This window comes from Zingiber officinale, chromosome 4A (genome assembly GCF_018446385.1).
Source record: "Zingiber officinale cultivar Zhangliang chromosome 4A, Zo_v1.1, whole genome shotgun sequence".
NCBI lineage: Eukaryota > Viridiplantae > Streptophyta > Magnoliopsida > Zingiberales > Zingiberaceae > Zingiber > Zingiber officinale.
In genome coordinates, this window is record NC_055992.1 from 34,923,972 (window position 1) to 34,939,569 (window position 15,598).

The 15,598-nt window shown below is 37.7% G+C and overlaps 1 non-coding gene across 1 annotated transcript; it reads left to right on the plus strand.

Annotated features, from left to right (window-relative positions):
* Nucleotides 1-245: 245 nt before the first annotated feature.
* LOC121974010 lies at nt 246-351 on the plus strand. The gene has a single exon (XR_006109897.1). It is a non-coding gene; the product is annotated as a small nucleolar RNA R71 (small nucleolar RNA).
* The last annotated feature ends 15,247 nt before the right edge of the window (nt 352-15,598 follow it).

Genomic DNA, 15,598 nt, shown 5'->3' on the forward strand with positions numbered 1-15,598 from the left:
CAGACAAAAGAGTGATTGCATCTACATCAAACTTCCCTGATGCTTTAATTGTTGGGTTTACAGAAGAATAGCCACCACTTCTTTCATTTGCCCATTGATGATGATTTTGTGCTACACTGTCAATAATTTCTTCAGCTTCATCTAAACTTTTATTCATAAGTGTCCCTCCAGCAGCTGAATCAAGGGACACTTTAGTATGATAGTTGATACCATTATAAAAAGTGTGCAACACTAACCATCTTTCCAACCCATGATGTGGGCATTGTCTGAGCATACTATTATATCTATCCCATGCTTCAAAAAGAGATTCTGAGTCAGTTTGCTTGAAGCTTGCAATTAAATTCCTCATATGAGCTGTTTTGCTTGGTGGATAGAATTTATCAAGAAACTGTTGCTCACACTGCTCCCAAGTGGTGATGCTATTAGGGGCCAAAGAATTCAGCCATTGCTTTGCCCTATCTCTTAAAGAAAACCCAAATAATAATAATCTAACTACTTCTGAAGGAACTCCATTCATTTTCATGGTACCACATATTTCATAAAAGACCTCTAAGTGTTGATTGGGGTCTTCATGAGGTCCTCCACCAAATTGATTCTGCTGCACCATAGATATAATTGCGGGTTTGATCTCAAAGTTATTAGCTTCCACTGAAGGTCTTGAAATACTAGATCCAAAACCTCTTGCATAAGGTGCTGCATAATCCTTGAGTGGTCTATTCGCCATGTTCAAATGTTCCTGTTCTTCAATTTGCCTTTGCAGAATTCTTCTTTTATGGAAAGTTCTGTCAATCTCAGGGTCAAAAGGAAAGAATTCCCCTGCAAAGTTAGATCTTCGCATACACAAGAACAAGATAGCAAATGACAATTCAACAGAAAAAGAAAAATAAAAGAATCAAAAATGCAGAATTGAATTTGTACAAAAAGAATTAACAAGAAGTAAAAGTTATACAAGAAAGTAAAAAATAGAAATCTAATGATTAGTTACAACTATGCAATATGAAAGAAAAACAAACGTTATGTTTAGTCTAACTCAATTGATAATTCCTAATGTTATAGCGCAGTCCCCGGCAACGGCGCCAAAAACTTGTTACGCTCCACAAGTGTACGGAAATATCGCAAGTAATATAAAAGATTATCGTATCCACAGGGACTGGAATAAGCACTAGAAATGTCTCAATGCGAATTAGCTAAACAACTATCCAATTGTTTCAAATGCAAAGTAAAGGTAAACAAATCTAATATTAAAGATCAACAAACAAGAGTTTAGTGTTTTGGGTTATGATAAAGGGAGATTCTAGGAGTTTCGGTTTCTTTGTAAGATTTCTTGAATGTAAATGGTTCACCAATTCTTATCCCTCAATTGCCAAACACTTGTAGAAAGTTGCCGGTTCTCTCTTGCAATAGATAACCGGCTAAGGACTGAAAAATGTATCTAAATATGATCAATTAGACGTGAACCTACGTTGTCCTTACACAGAAGCGCACCTATTACTATGCCTTCCTCGGATATCAACATAGAAGACCACAACTTATTAATCTATCAAGATACAAGAAACTAATCACAAGATCCATCCTACTCTCTTGAATATTCCTATTTTCTCTTCAAGATTATCTCTCAAACGTCCTTACACGGGCTTGCACCTGTCACATGGATCCCTCGGATGATCGAGTGAGAGTTTATCTTTACAAAGTCCACAAGAAATCCAAACAATCAATCAAGAATGAGAATTAAGCACAAATCACCATTAATCATTCAAGATCTAATTGATACAAGCAAGACAATGTCATTGAAACAAGAAAATGGCAATTCCACAAGAGATTACATCAATCCATCATACAAATACTCCCTTAATCCTAGAATACAAGATCTACTCCATGAATCGAGGAAGAATACCCGAAGAAATAAAGATTACAAGCATTTCTTAAATCCCCAATCCAAGAAACCAAGAAAAGGGGAAGAAAAAACTTTGAAGAAGCCTCGTCTTCGGATCCAATCCTCGCTCCGGAGTCGAAATCGTCAAGAACTCCCCTCGAATCGCCCAGAAATCCTCCCAAGAATGGGAGGAAACAACCAAATCTTGCCTTCTCCCCAAAGGGGAAGAGATCCCCTTTCAATTCATGAAGGAGAGTTTAAATAGAGGAGGAAATCGGGCGCCACACGGGCCCGTGACACGGCCGTGTGAGATTCACACGGCCATGTCCTTTTCCCTTCCTGTTAACGGCCGTGTGACTCACACGGCCAGGACCCTTCTGTTCTCTGGAAATGCTACACGGCCGTGTGGCGCACACGGCCACCACCTGCTTGGCCTCTGGAAACCTCACACGGCCGTGTAGATCTACACGGCCATGTAAAGCCTCTGCTCTAATTTCTTCAAATCAAGACACAGCCGTGTGAGATTCACACGGCCATGTCCTCTTCCCTTTCTGTTAAAACTACACGGCCGTGTGTGGTACACGGCCTGATGCTCTCTCCCTTCAATTCCTTCCAAGCTTGCCCTAGGACACATAATCTTCACCAATTTCGACTCCTGTGTACAGAAAATGCACAAAAAGCAGATCTCCGAACCAAAAGAGTAAATATGCTAAAAGGAAAGTTGGAAGTATAAAAATGCATAGATCAAGCATGCTCAAAGTATGTAAATGTGCGTAAAAACATGCATAAAAGAGTATATAATTTACGCACATCAATCCTCTCTCAAATCTACCCAGCAATCCACATAAACCAACATATCTACTTCTCCTAAACAACTACCTAATGAACTCCACGGTAGAAACAAAAAGGGAATTTCTACTGGAAACTCATGCAAAGCTTTGGGAACAAGGAGAGGAACAAGCAATAAATCTCGGAGCTATCCTACTGCAGGTGAGTAGCAACTTACCTCGGTTCCTTGGACTCACAACCGACGGGAGAAAGGCAGCTCTAGGGTTTCCGGTTAGCTCGAGCTTTACGGCCACCTCTTGCGCCCACTTGCTCTTCTCGACGAGAGGGGCTCGATGGTGCGAAGACTTCACGGAGAGGGGTGCTCGCCAGTCGCCGGAGACGCCGGGTTGCTTGCTACGGTTTCGCCCGAGAGAAGAAAACCGCCGCGTCGGGAACGAGAGAGAAGAGGAAGGGAGGAATTTAGGGTTCGGCCAAAAAACCAATATCAACTTATCTCTCTTATAGTCTAGCGTTTCTGTTATGGTTTAAGACCTAGTCATTGTAAATTTGTTTACGAAACATCTGCAGCACACTTGGTTAGCCACGGCTTGGCTTGTGATTGGAGTCACGGGTTCGAATCCTGCCGAACACCCTTTTTCCCTCTTTTAATTATTTTCTGTTACCAACTATTCTTTAAATACCATTTGTTCCATATATATTTAACAAAACTTGCTTAGCTCAGTTGGTTGGCTGACTTTGGTTAGGGTCTAGTTCGGTCCGAGATCTTGGGTTCAAAACCCGATCTTAACACTTTTTTTTTTTAAAACTTCTTCCTCTTGGTAAAAATACCAAACGAACTCCAAAAATTACGTAAAAATACTCTAAAAATCCCTAAAAATCTCTAGAATATTTTAAAGGTATTTCTAAATATTTTTGAATTATTTTTGGGGCTCAAAATGAGGAAATTTGGGTCATTACAACGTTTACACGAACGATTTTCGAAAACGACAGAGTGAAAGCCACGAGCGCTATTCACCCCCCCTCTAGCGCTTTCGATCCAACAATTGGTATCAGAGCGGAGTCTTTTTGAATTGGTGCAACCACCATTCAAAGCAATTTTATGTGGTCTTTTTAATCTTTTCGGAGTCAATTAGAATTAGCTTTGTAGCTACATTCTAATTCTTTTTACGAATCGATTTTACTCGAATCAGATGCAACACCAATCAAGTTCGTAATATTTTTTTTCTTTTCTCCCGCACTACTAATCCAAGACTTAGTCTTGGAACATATTTTCTTTGTTTTTTCTTTCACGCAAGGTTTCAATGGCCCAACAAGAGGGTTATAGCACTGTTCGCCCCCCACTTTTCACCGAAGAAGATTTCGGATACTGGAAGGGACGGATGGAGAATTTTCTGAAAATCCAATTCGAAACTTGGATGATCGTCAAGACCGGACTTCAACTACCAACCGATGAAGATGGCGAACCAACACCCTGCGAAAAATGGGAACCTACCCTAATCAAGAAGGTGGAAGTCAATGCAAGAGCTACCTGCACCCTCCAGTGTGGACTGACCAAGGAAGAACTCAACAGAGTTGGTCCGTTCTCAACTGCAAAGGAGCTGTGGGAGAAATTAATTGAACTGCACGAGGGCTCCTCCGAAACCAAAGTAAGTAAGCGTGATCTACTGTTTAATAAACTGTATAATCTAAAAATGCAGGAAGACGAGACGACCAGTCAACTTCACGCTCGTATTCAAGATATCCTAAACTCCCTCCACGCAATCGGGCAAAAGGTCGAGAACAGGGACGTCATAAGGTATGCACTTAATGCTTTTCCGAGGAGCACATTGTGGGCATCAATGGTAGATGCCTACAAAGTCTCCAAGGATTTATCTTCCATTAGATTAGACGAGTTATTTTCTGAATTTGAACTTCATGAGCAGACTAATACACAACCACCCGAGAAAGGGGTAGCTTTGCTTGCAGGTACCAGTAGAACACGCGAATAAAAATCACGACGAAGAACTGAGCCGGAGTCGGAACCAGAACCAGACTCAGACGATGAAGACGATGAACTAACAACTGAACTCGTCAATCTTGTAAAGAAATTGTACAAGAAGGACCTCAAGAAGGCAGTTCAGTCCAAGGAAGTTCAATCAAAAGTGAAGTTCGAGGTAACGTGCTACGGATGCAATCAGAATGGGCACATCAAGGCGAACTGCCCAAATCAGAAAGATCTGAAGAAATCAAGGAAGAAAAAGGCCCTAAAGGCGACATGGGATGAATCTTCAGAAGAGGATATAGACGACGAGCTCGAACAGGCGAGTCTTCTTGCACTGATGGCCCGGGACCAGATCGAACTGTCCAAGAGCGACAGTGAGTTGGAAGCAGATTCGGAAAGAAGCCACGGATCCGTATCCGTTTCTGAAGGCCCCGATCCCTCTGTAAGTATCCCTCGACTAAACAATCTAGTCAATTATTTGTTACGAAAATTAGCTAAGTCTAATCTTAGAATTAAGTCACTTCTAAAGGAAGTAGTTGTCCTTAAAGAAGTGACTAACTCCGAACCTTTGATTGAACTAGTTCAGACTGGAAACTCAACTCAAGTCCTAAAACTTGAGGAAGAGAATTCCAGCCTGAAAACTCAGATCAAGGATCTGGAGATAACATTAGAACGATTCTCTTTGGGTTCAAGAACCTTGACTTAATTCTTGGAACGCAAAGGGCAATCTACAATAAAACTGGACTAGGTTTCAAATCAAAAAGGAAATATAAATCATATTTATCACTTATACAAAGAACTAATAGAAAAATGGTCCAAGCATGGGTCCCCAAGTCCAACCTGATCAATCAAGTTGGACTTGGACAATATTGGGTTCCCAAGGATCAAATACACTACCTCGATAGACCATATCGAGGCTATGATCCAGGGGGAGCTAGATGAAAAACAATAAAAGTAAAATTAAATTAAAACTCAAATTAAATACAAAAAATTTAAATGAAATAAAATTAAATTCCAAATTAAATTAGAATTCAAACTAAAATCCAAAGGAAGACTACAGAATAGCTAGCACCTCCTAACTTAATCCACCCGATAAGGGTAACTAAGAGTAGACTACCCGGCAGGGTAATTAAAATTAGAGTAAAGTGGGCTAGGTTTAACTTGACCCATGGTACTGGTGAAGTATTGGATGATAGTACGTTAGGGAAGCTTAGTCATCGCATGTCTAAGAAGATATGACTTCGACCTGGTACGTTTGGCTAAGTGAAACTAACCGAAGCTACCCTCTATGGATCATAACCAGTTAGACCAAGGTTTTGTATTAAGTTCAATGGATAGGACTATTTGGAAAACCTCGAAGGCATGGTTACTTTAATGATGTCCTTGTGACTCACCATAGCCCAGAAGTTTATCCAAAGAATGCCTATTTGTTGAACCCAAAACTAAACCTGAATCTAACACAAAGTTAAACCAAAACCCTAAATTTGAATCTAATTCATCTCACAAAAATTATAGGATTCTCTGATTGAAAATTTAGATCGGATGAGATGACTAAGGAATAAAATTTAATTCAAACTCACAAATTAATTCAAATTTAAAATTAAGTTCGTAATTAAAATTAATTCAATTTCAAAGTAAATTCGTAATTAAAAATTAATTCAAACTCACAAATTAATTCAAATTTAAAATTAAACTTATAATTAAAATTAATAATTAATAAATCAGATTAAATTAATAATTAAAAATCACTTTCAAAATTTTTTAAAAATTATTTTAAAAACTTAATTTTAAAATTATTTGAAAAATCTTTTAAAAAATCATTTAAAAAAACTTTTAAAAACCTCATTTTAAAATTCTTTTAAAAAAACTTAATTTCAAAATTATTTTAAAAATTATTTTGAAAACTCATTTTAAAAAACTTTTAAAAACTTAATTTCAAAATTATTTTGAAAATTATTTAGAAAAATTATTTAAAAAAAAAATCTTTTAAAAACATAATTTCAAAATTATTTGAAAATTAATTTGAAAAATTATTTTAAAAATATTTTAAAAACTTAATTTTAAAATTATTTGAAAAATATTTTGAAAAATCATTTAAAAAAATCTTTTAAAAATATAATTTCAATATTATTTTGAAAAATCATTTTAAAAAACTTTTCAAAACCTCATTTTAAAAATCTTTTAAAAAAATTTAATTTCAAAATTATTTTGAAAATTATTTTGAAAAATCATTTTAAAAATCTTTTAAAAACTTTATTTCAAAATTATTTGAAAAATATTTTGAAAAATCATTTTAAAAACTTAATTTGAAAATTATTTGAAAAATCTTTTGAAAAATCATTTTAAAAATCTTTTCAAAAACTTAATTTCAAAATTATTTTGAAAAATCATTTTAAAAACTTAATTTCATAATTATTTTGAAAATTATTTTGGAAAATCATTTTAAAAATCGTTTAAAAACATAATTTCAAAATTATTTGAAAAATCTTTTAAAAATCATTTAAAAATTTTTTTAAAAAAATTAATTTCAAAATTATTTTGAAAAATCATTTAAAAATCTTTTAAAAATTTAATTTCGAAATTATTTGAAAAATCTTTTGAAAAATCATTTTAAAAATCTTTTAAAAACTTAATTTCAAAATTATTTGAAAAATCTTTTAAAAAATCATTTAAAAAAACTTTTTAAAAACCTAATTTTAAAAATCTTTTAAAAAATCATTTTAAAAACTTAATTTCAAAATTATTTAAAAAATCTTTTAAAAATCCTTTTAAAAATCTTTTTAAAACTTAATTTCAAAACTATTTGAAAAATCTTTTAAAACCTAATTTCAAAATCTCTTAATAATTTTTTCCTAAAGACTGATTAATTTTAATCAAAATATCAATTATTTTAATTTCAAATTCTAATTGATTATCTATAAAATTTTAATTTTCAAATATGTATTGCAAACTCAATTAATTTGTAACATATTTTAAATTCAAAAATCACTGAAAATACAAGTTTATATGACAATATATTTAAATAGTGATACAGTTAAATTAATTCCATCTTGATAACTTAGAATGGGTGGGATGGAAAATTAAGAATATATATTATGTTTTTTATACTTGGATTCTAGGACCCTAAGGACTTATTTTGGCATTAATCCATTTTTTTTGAATATATATATATATATATATATATATATATATATTTATATTAATTAATCTTTAAACCTTTCATCATCTTATATTTAAAACTATTTTTAAAACCAAGTTATTTTCAGAAAGCTACAGAAAGTTCATTTTGACAATATTATTTTTCAAGAAAAATTATTAAGTATTTTTTCTAATTTCCTTTCAAAACAATCATCTTCAAAACTGAAGTTTCTTTTTGGCTAAGTATTTTTCGAAAAATCTTTTTGAACTTAACAAAACATTTTTCAAATGCTTTTCAAAATTTAGCTAAGTTTTTTTTACAAAAAAAAAGGTCTTTCAAAACTATCTCAAATTTGACTAAGTGTTTCTGTTTGAAAATTTTGTTGTCAAATATTTTTTTTTTAATTTTTCAAAAACTAGTAGCTAAAAGATTTACATGAAAGTTTATTCTAACAAGGCTAAGTGTTTTATCAAAATCCTTTCAAAAAGACAATTCTCAAAACAACAATTATTTTCAAAAGCCTTATAATTTGAGCTAAGTATTTTTCAAAAGCATTTCAAATTTAGTTCAATGTTTTTCAAAGAATTTCAACTTTAGCTTTTCAAATTTGACTAAGTTTTTTAAGCAAAGGATTTGACTATATTTGTATGACAAAATCCTTTTTTAAGCTAAGTAATTAATCAAAATTTTATCAAAATCTAAGTACTTAACTATGCTACCTTTCAGGGGAGCTTAAAATTAAATAGAATATTTCTCTCTCTTCTTAATTGTTTTTGATTTATGTCAAAGGGGGAGAGAAAAGTCAAAGTTAAGAAATCAAGAAATTGAACATAATGAAAGGGGAACCATAAGCTTTAAATTTTATTTATGCATTGATGCTCATGGTTATTTTATTTCTCTCTCTTCTGTTATTTATTCCTTTATTTAATGTTATATTTTACTTAACTTTGAACCAAGGTTGCCAAAATCAAAAAGGGGAAGATTGTTAGTGCAGTGAGCACCAGATGATCGAACCTGAGTTTTGATTATGGCAAAGGGATCAAAGTTAAGTTGCGGTGTTATCTAATAAGGTTCATGAAGCTTGCAGGAAAGTCCTAAGTGGTACTTACGCAAAGTCCTAGCTGCGGTTAGGCAGGTTGAAAACCCTAGGGGGTGGTAACCCTAGGTCATAGGGGGCGGTAACCCTATGCAGAAAGTCTTGGCGAGTCGAGTGCTTCAGGCAAAAATCCTAGGGGGTGATAACCTTAGGTGGAAACTCCTGGTGTCGCGAATCAGGTGAAAGACTGGACGAGTCGGGAAGCGGGCGTCTAGCAGAAAGTCCGGAGGCATCGAGCGCTGAGCAAAAGTCCAGTCGATTTGGAGGATCGTACGACAATAGGTAAATCTACTGAGTGGAGTAGGTGAGGACGCGTTCCCCGTAGAGGGAACAGTAGGTGTCGGGTCGACCTAGGATTTTCGGTCGGAAACCTGAAGTCAGACCCGGACAGTCCGAAGGCTGTCAGTTTATTTGTTTACATATTATTTATTGTGTTCTAACTCTATTTTACATGAGACTAACATTTTTGTGCAGAGTTAGAAGTGACCGGGATCGGTCGACCGAACCCACAAACCAGCAGATCAGATCTCCAGAAGTTGGATCGGGCTCGACCAGGGGATCGGTCGACCGAACCTGGGTTGGGTGTCGACTGGATCAGGCTGATTGGGCCGAGTCAGAGCTTATCGGTCGACCGAACCTGTTTATCGGTCGACCAAACCTCGGATGGAGTTTGACCAGAATAAAGCGGAGCGAGAGGATCGGGCGGATCAGATAGGAAGAGATCGCCTGATCGGTCGACCGAAAAGGGGATCGGTCAACCGATCCGCCTCGGGTCAAACTTGATCCCGAAGCTTGGGGATCTGGATCAGACTTTGCAAATCTATAAAAGGAGGCCTCGAGGTGTAACACCCATGAAATTATAAGATAAGTATATGGGTGTTATTTTCTTTAGAGCATAAAAATAAAAAGAATAAGAGAAAAGGAAAAATAGAAACCAAAATAGAATAAGAAGAGGTGAGGTCAAGGATTGAACCTTGAACCTCCCACAAGTAATAGAGTTAAATTAGTGGATTGTAACCACTAGAGTAATGAATGATAAGTGAATAAAAGAGAATGGAAATGGTAGTTAAAGGAGAAAAGATGGTTAAGTAAAAGAGCAAGAGAAAACCAAGTTGCTTACCTTCTCTTCCTCTTGGTTAAGAGAAGAAGCAAGCAAAAGATAGATTGCCTACTTCCCTCCCTCTCTCTATTTTCATGGGATTAAAGGAATGAGGGAAAAGAGGAGTTGAGGGAATGAATGAAGACATGCTTCATTTACATAGGAATAAATAGGATTGGGAGAAGAAAAGCAAGGGATTTAATTCTTCTTCTTCCTCCTTCCTTCTCCTTCTTCATTCTCCACCGAAACCAAGAGCCCTCCCTCTCCTCATTCCAAAAGCTAAGCTAAGTTTCCTCTCCAAGAAAACTAATTTACGAGAAGAAGCCTTCAAGATCTACCCCTTCCAAGCAAGAGAAACAAAAGGAAGTGCAAGAAGAAGAAGCTCTCTCCTTCCTTTGCACCTAGGGTACCCTTTTCCTTAAGAAAAATCACAAGCGAAAGGATGTAAGTTTCTCCTCACCTATGGTACAATAGCTTATGTATTTTCTATGAGATTAAGTTTCCTAAAAACCTAGGATGCCTTCATGGAACTTTCGGCCAAGAAAAAAAAAAGAGAAAAGAAGGACCTAGGAAATGTAAGGATCCAAGTTGGACATGCTAAATATGTTTATTGTAACATGTACCTTATGGTAGGTGTTGGTGCAACCTTAGGTCAAGGTTGACCTGGTTGACCTGACTCGAGTTGTGTTTTGATGTTTGACGAGAAGAGAAGTCCTATTCTTGATGTTTGACAAGAATAGATGTTTGGGAGATTGTAGGTGCAACCTTAGGTCAAGGTTGACCTGGTTGACCTGATTCGGGAAAAGTCCAAGCATGGAGCTTGGCACGCGAAAAGTCCAAGTATGGAGACTTGGCACTGGAAAAGTCCAAGTACGGAAACTTGGCACGAGGAAAAGTCCAAGCAGGTAGCTTGGCACGCGGAAAGTCCAAACAGGGAGTTTGGCACGGGGAAATGTCCTGGTGAGTGAAGCCAGGCAGTCGGAGAAGTCCTGGTGAGTGAAGCCAGGCAGTTGGGAAATCCTGGTGAGTGAAGCCAGGTGAAAATCCTAGTGAGTGAAGCTAGGTGAAAGGGAAAACCCTGGTGAGTGAAGCCAGGTAAAAGTCCTAGTGAGTGAAGCTAGGCAGTTTGGAAGTCCTGGTGAGTTAAGCCGGGCAAGGGAAAATCCAGATGGATCAAGGGTGATCAGACATCTGGTGTTGGGAAGTCCAAGTAGATCAAGGGAGTGATCGGATACTTGGCACGAAGAGGAAAGTCCAAGTGGGTCAAAGGGATTGACCGGACACTTGGTGAGGAGTCTTAGCAGGTCAAGGGAGTGACCGGATGCTAAGCATGATGTACCAATAGGTCAAGGTTGACCGGATATTGGTTTGGAAGGTTTGGAACTTGGTTTGGGCAAAAACCAAGCTCTGGATCGGTCTGCAGACCGATCCAGTGATACGTTTGTGTATCTGATCGGTCTGGTGACCGATCAGATAACAAACAGAAGGCACGCATCGATTCGGAGCTTCGATCGGTCGGGACCGATCGGATGGAGCCTGATCGATGCGCCGACCGATCAGTGACGATCTTGAGGAGTGCGAGGAACCGCACTCAATAAGCCCCGATTGGTCAGCGGACCATAGAGCCCGATCGGTCCCCACGACCGATCAGGCACATCAGTAGCTAGCGGAGTTCGGGAGAAAGCGCCGATCAACTGGGACCGATCGACACTCGATGATCGTGGACCGATCAGGGCACTAGTCGTTGCGACGCAACGGCTATATTTCTTTTTCTTCGCAGGTATAAAAGAAGCTACAGGGCTTCGTTGCTGCTACGGCTTCCTCCTTAGAACTTCTGTTCTTGTGCTCTAGAGCTTCTGCTCTTACCTGCTATCAGAGCTTTGCTGAGCTCCTCGCAGCTGAAGCTTCGCGTGAGCTTCTCGACTAGATTCTCGTCAGCTGCTGCTGGTGTGAAGCTGCTGCTTCATCACTCCAGTCAACAAGAAAGGCAAGCAAGTGTTTCATATTGTCTTTTGCTTTCTTGTATCTGTTGTACTCCTATCTTGCTTGTGCAAGAAACATTGTGGCGAGGTTTCTCCACCCAGAAGAAGTATATTGTATTAGCCGGTTCTCCGGGGACTCATCCACCGACGGATTGGTAGGCTTCGTACACCTTACGGACACGCCGAGGAGTAGGAGTTCATCTCCGAACCTCGTTACATCCATCGAGTTTGAGGTTTGATCTTCTCACCGTTTCCTTTCTACTGTTTTATTTCTGCTGCGCTAACACGTTTTGTAGAAAGAAACGACGATTTGGGGTCGGCTATTCACACCCCCCCTCTCTAGCCACCGTACGAAGGATCCCAACAAGTGGTATCAGAGCAAGGTTGCTCTTCGTCGGATTAACACCCGGAGGAGCACAAGCTAGAGAATGGATCGACTCGGAGAAGACATTACGTTTCCACCATTCTACGAGTGCTGCAACTTCGAGTATTGGAAGGTAAGAATGAGGTATTTTCTTATGACTAACCTTGAAAATTGGAGTTGTGTGCAGGTAGGGTTTACTCATCCGGTGGATAAAGACGGAGAAACCCTAGAGAAGAAAAAGTGGATAAAGGAGCAAATCCACCAATCCACAATCAACGATGAGGTAACAAAAATTCTTGAATTTTCATTACCTAATGACATTTTGTGTAAGGTAGGTGGTTATAACAATGCCAAGGAGTTGTGGAACAACTTGGCCAAGTTCCATGAGGAGAGCTCCACTTCAAGCCATGAAGAGGAGTCAAGTGAGCTAAGTAGCTCACACCATGGAAGAGAGGAATTAGAAGTTGAGGGTTACTCAACATCTAAGGAAGAAGAGGAGGAGAGCACTTCTTCAAGATTGGAGCAAGAAGAAGCATCTACCTCCGGAAGGGATGAAGGAGAGAGTCTACATTCATCCTCAACCCTAGGTAACTTAAGCACTTTAATTTCAAGCAAATTACACATAATGTGTTTTGAGTGTAGGGAGTTTGGGCACTACAAGAGTAAGTGTCCAAAGAGGATTAGAAAGTCTCCACCGGCGCCAAAGGTCAAGGAAGCCGGAGTCCCGATACGCAAAGGCAAGGAGCACGTGGTGTGCTTCCAATGCAAGCGAAGGGGACACTATAGGAGTCAATGTCCGAGGGGGAGGCAACCTCACAAGGACAAGAGACCGAGCACGTCAATAAGGGGAGCGAAGGCAAACCCTAAGGTAACATTTAAAGCTCATTATTGCAATTCTAATAAGACACATGCTAGTAGTTTTATTGCAATTGCTAATAATGATAAGCATGTTAACTTAAGGAACCAATATATGTGCTTAGGTGCTAAACATGTTAGCCTAGATAAGGATAACACTAGGAAAGCCAACCCTAGGATCAATTCATCTAAGGCTAAGGAAAACTTAGGTAGGAATCCCAAATCAACTAGACACATGCCTAGGAATGCCTCAAAGAACAATGACAAATTAAAACTTGAGGTATTAGAGAAGGAGAATCAAGTCTTGAGGTCAAGACTTGATACTTTGGAAGAGGCTCTTAAGAACTTGGAGAAGTCATCTCTAGGGTTTAAGGGTCAAAAACCAATGTCCAAGGACAAGAAAGGTTTGGGTCACAAACCTAAGTCCCAAGTGGTCAAGCTCACTTATCATAATGTTCCATTCGATTATGGAACAAAATCTAGGGCTAGGAAGACCATCACCAAGGTCACAAGGGGAGTCACCCCTAGAGTTGATTTTGATGAGTCCCAAATGACCAAGGCTTTAAAGCCTAAAAGGGTCATTAGGAGGGTTGCTAGGGAAGTTATCCCTAGTGAATATTTAGTGAACCCAATGAGCTCAAATAGGTATTGGGTTCCTAGGAGCATCTTCTCTATCCCATAGATGAGTTAGAGAGTGTCAACTCCGATTAGAAGGGTAGTTAACCCAACTTTGAGGAAATTGACGCTCAAGGAGTATTTTCAAGGTTTTTGGGAACCTTTGAAAATGAAATGGAATATTTACTCCTTGGAAGAGTAAAATGTGTCATCATGGAAAATGATGATGTTAATTTCAATTGGCACAATTTGGGAAAATCTAGAGAACTCTTGAGGAAAAATGAAACATGCCAAGATTTGAGGATAAATTTGATCTTTAAGTGGCATGAATGAATCTAGAGTTTAAGAAGTGTCAAAATTAGGATTTTGGCATATTAGGGCAATCAAGGGTTAAAGCTTAAGTATTAGCTAAGGCTAAGGATACTTAGATAGGTAATCTAGGTATGTCTTATTCATGTTAAATCTTGCCATGATTGTTTGCCCTCACATGTCATGACATCATATTTAAGTTTATCTTTTGAAATGTCATGATAATGCTTAGGTTAGTTTTATGTCATGTTTATTTAAGTTCCAAACTTTATGCCATGACATCATGACATTGGCACATGCTTCTATTTATGATATCATTTCATGCCATGTCATCATCTCTTGCATTAATGATCAATTTAAATTGATTTAAGGATAGAAACACATTTTGATATTGAGATCAAATTGGTGTTTAGAAAATGCATGAGAACTTAGCCTAAGTTGACCTAAACCCATATCTCACATCAAAATTGACTTAAATGTGTTTGATACACCTTAGATGTGTGTGAGATATTAGGATGATGAGTTAGGATCAAGGTGCATAGTTCTTGTACCTAGATGAGCCTAATTCTAATTTGGGGATCATAGGAAAAGCTTGTGTACAAGTCATGTGCATATAGCCCTAAGATTGTGGTCCCAAATTAAAGGGTTTAAAATCATTTCAAAATTGATTAGAAAAACCTTGGTGAAGCTTTTCTAGTGATAGCATTCATCATTGAACAAAGTGATACAAAGTTTTTGAAACTTTGAGCTATTTCAAAACTTTTCGAACTTTGTATCAAGATTTGAAAATGGAAGTTATTTTCATAGAAAACTATTTTTCCTTGATATTATATGTTATGAGGAATATATCCTCAAAATTTTATAATTTTTGGAATTTTCTGGATTTTGTTGTGATTTTCTGAATTTCGGGAGAAGGAAATCAGAACTCGAGTCTGTCCAAGGCTGGATCGGTCACTGGACCGATCCAGGGAAGGATGGATCGGTCTGGGGACCGATCCAGAGGGGTTCTGATCGGTCCGGTGACCGATCAGGCGTGCTGAATTTGCTGAATTTCGGCTGTGGTCTGAAATTTCAGCTGTGGGAGTTGAGTTTCGGGTTTCTAAAGGTTTGAAACTCTCCAAGACATTGTTGGTGCAATGGTCAAGGGGGAGTTGACTTTTAGGGGGAGTTGTCAAGGGGGAGTTGACTTTTAGGGGGAGTTTTTACTCCTTAAGACTTTTTGAGGATTAGTGATATGGGATTGTCACTAAGTTGATTGTTGTGTTTAGTATCGAGGGGGAAATTAAGGGTTTCAATGAAAGGTATGAGACTTTCATTGGGAAGAAACTCTTGACCTTGATTCCCTCTTTTTGATGTATGTCAAAAAGGGGGAGAGATGTCCCAAGGGGGAGAATGGGAGAATGCCCGGAGAATGTTCAGAGAGAACATTGGAATTGGAAAACCTAAGTTAGGTTATCGGTTTAACCTAACTTGATTATGAATTTTGTCAAACATCA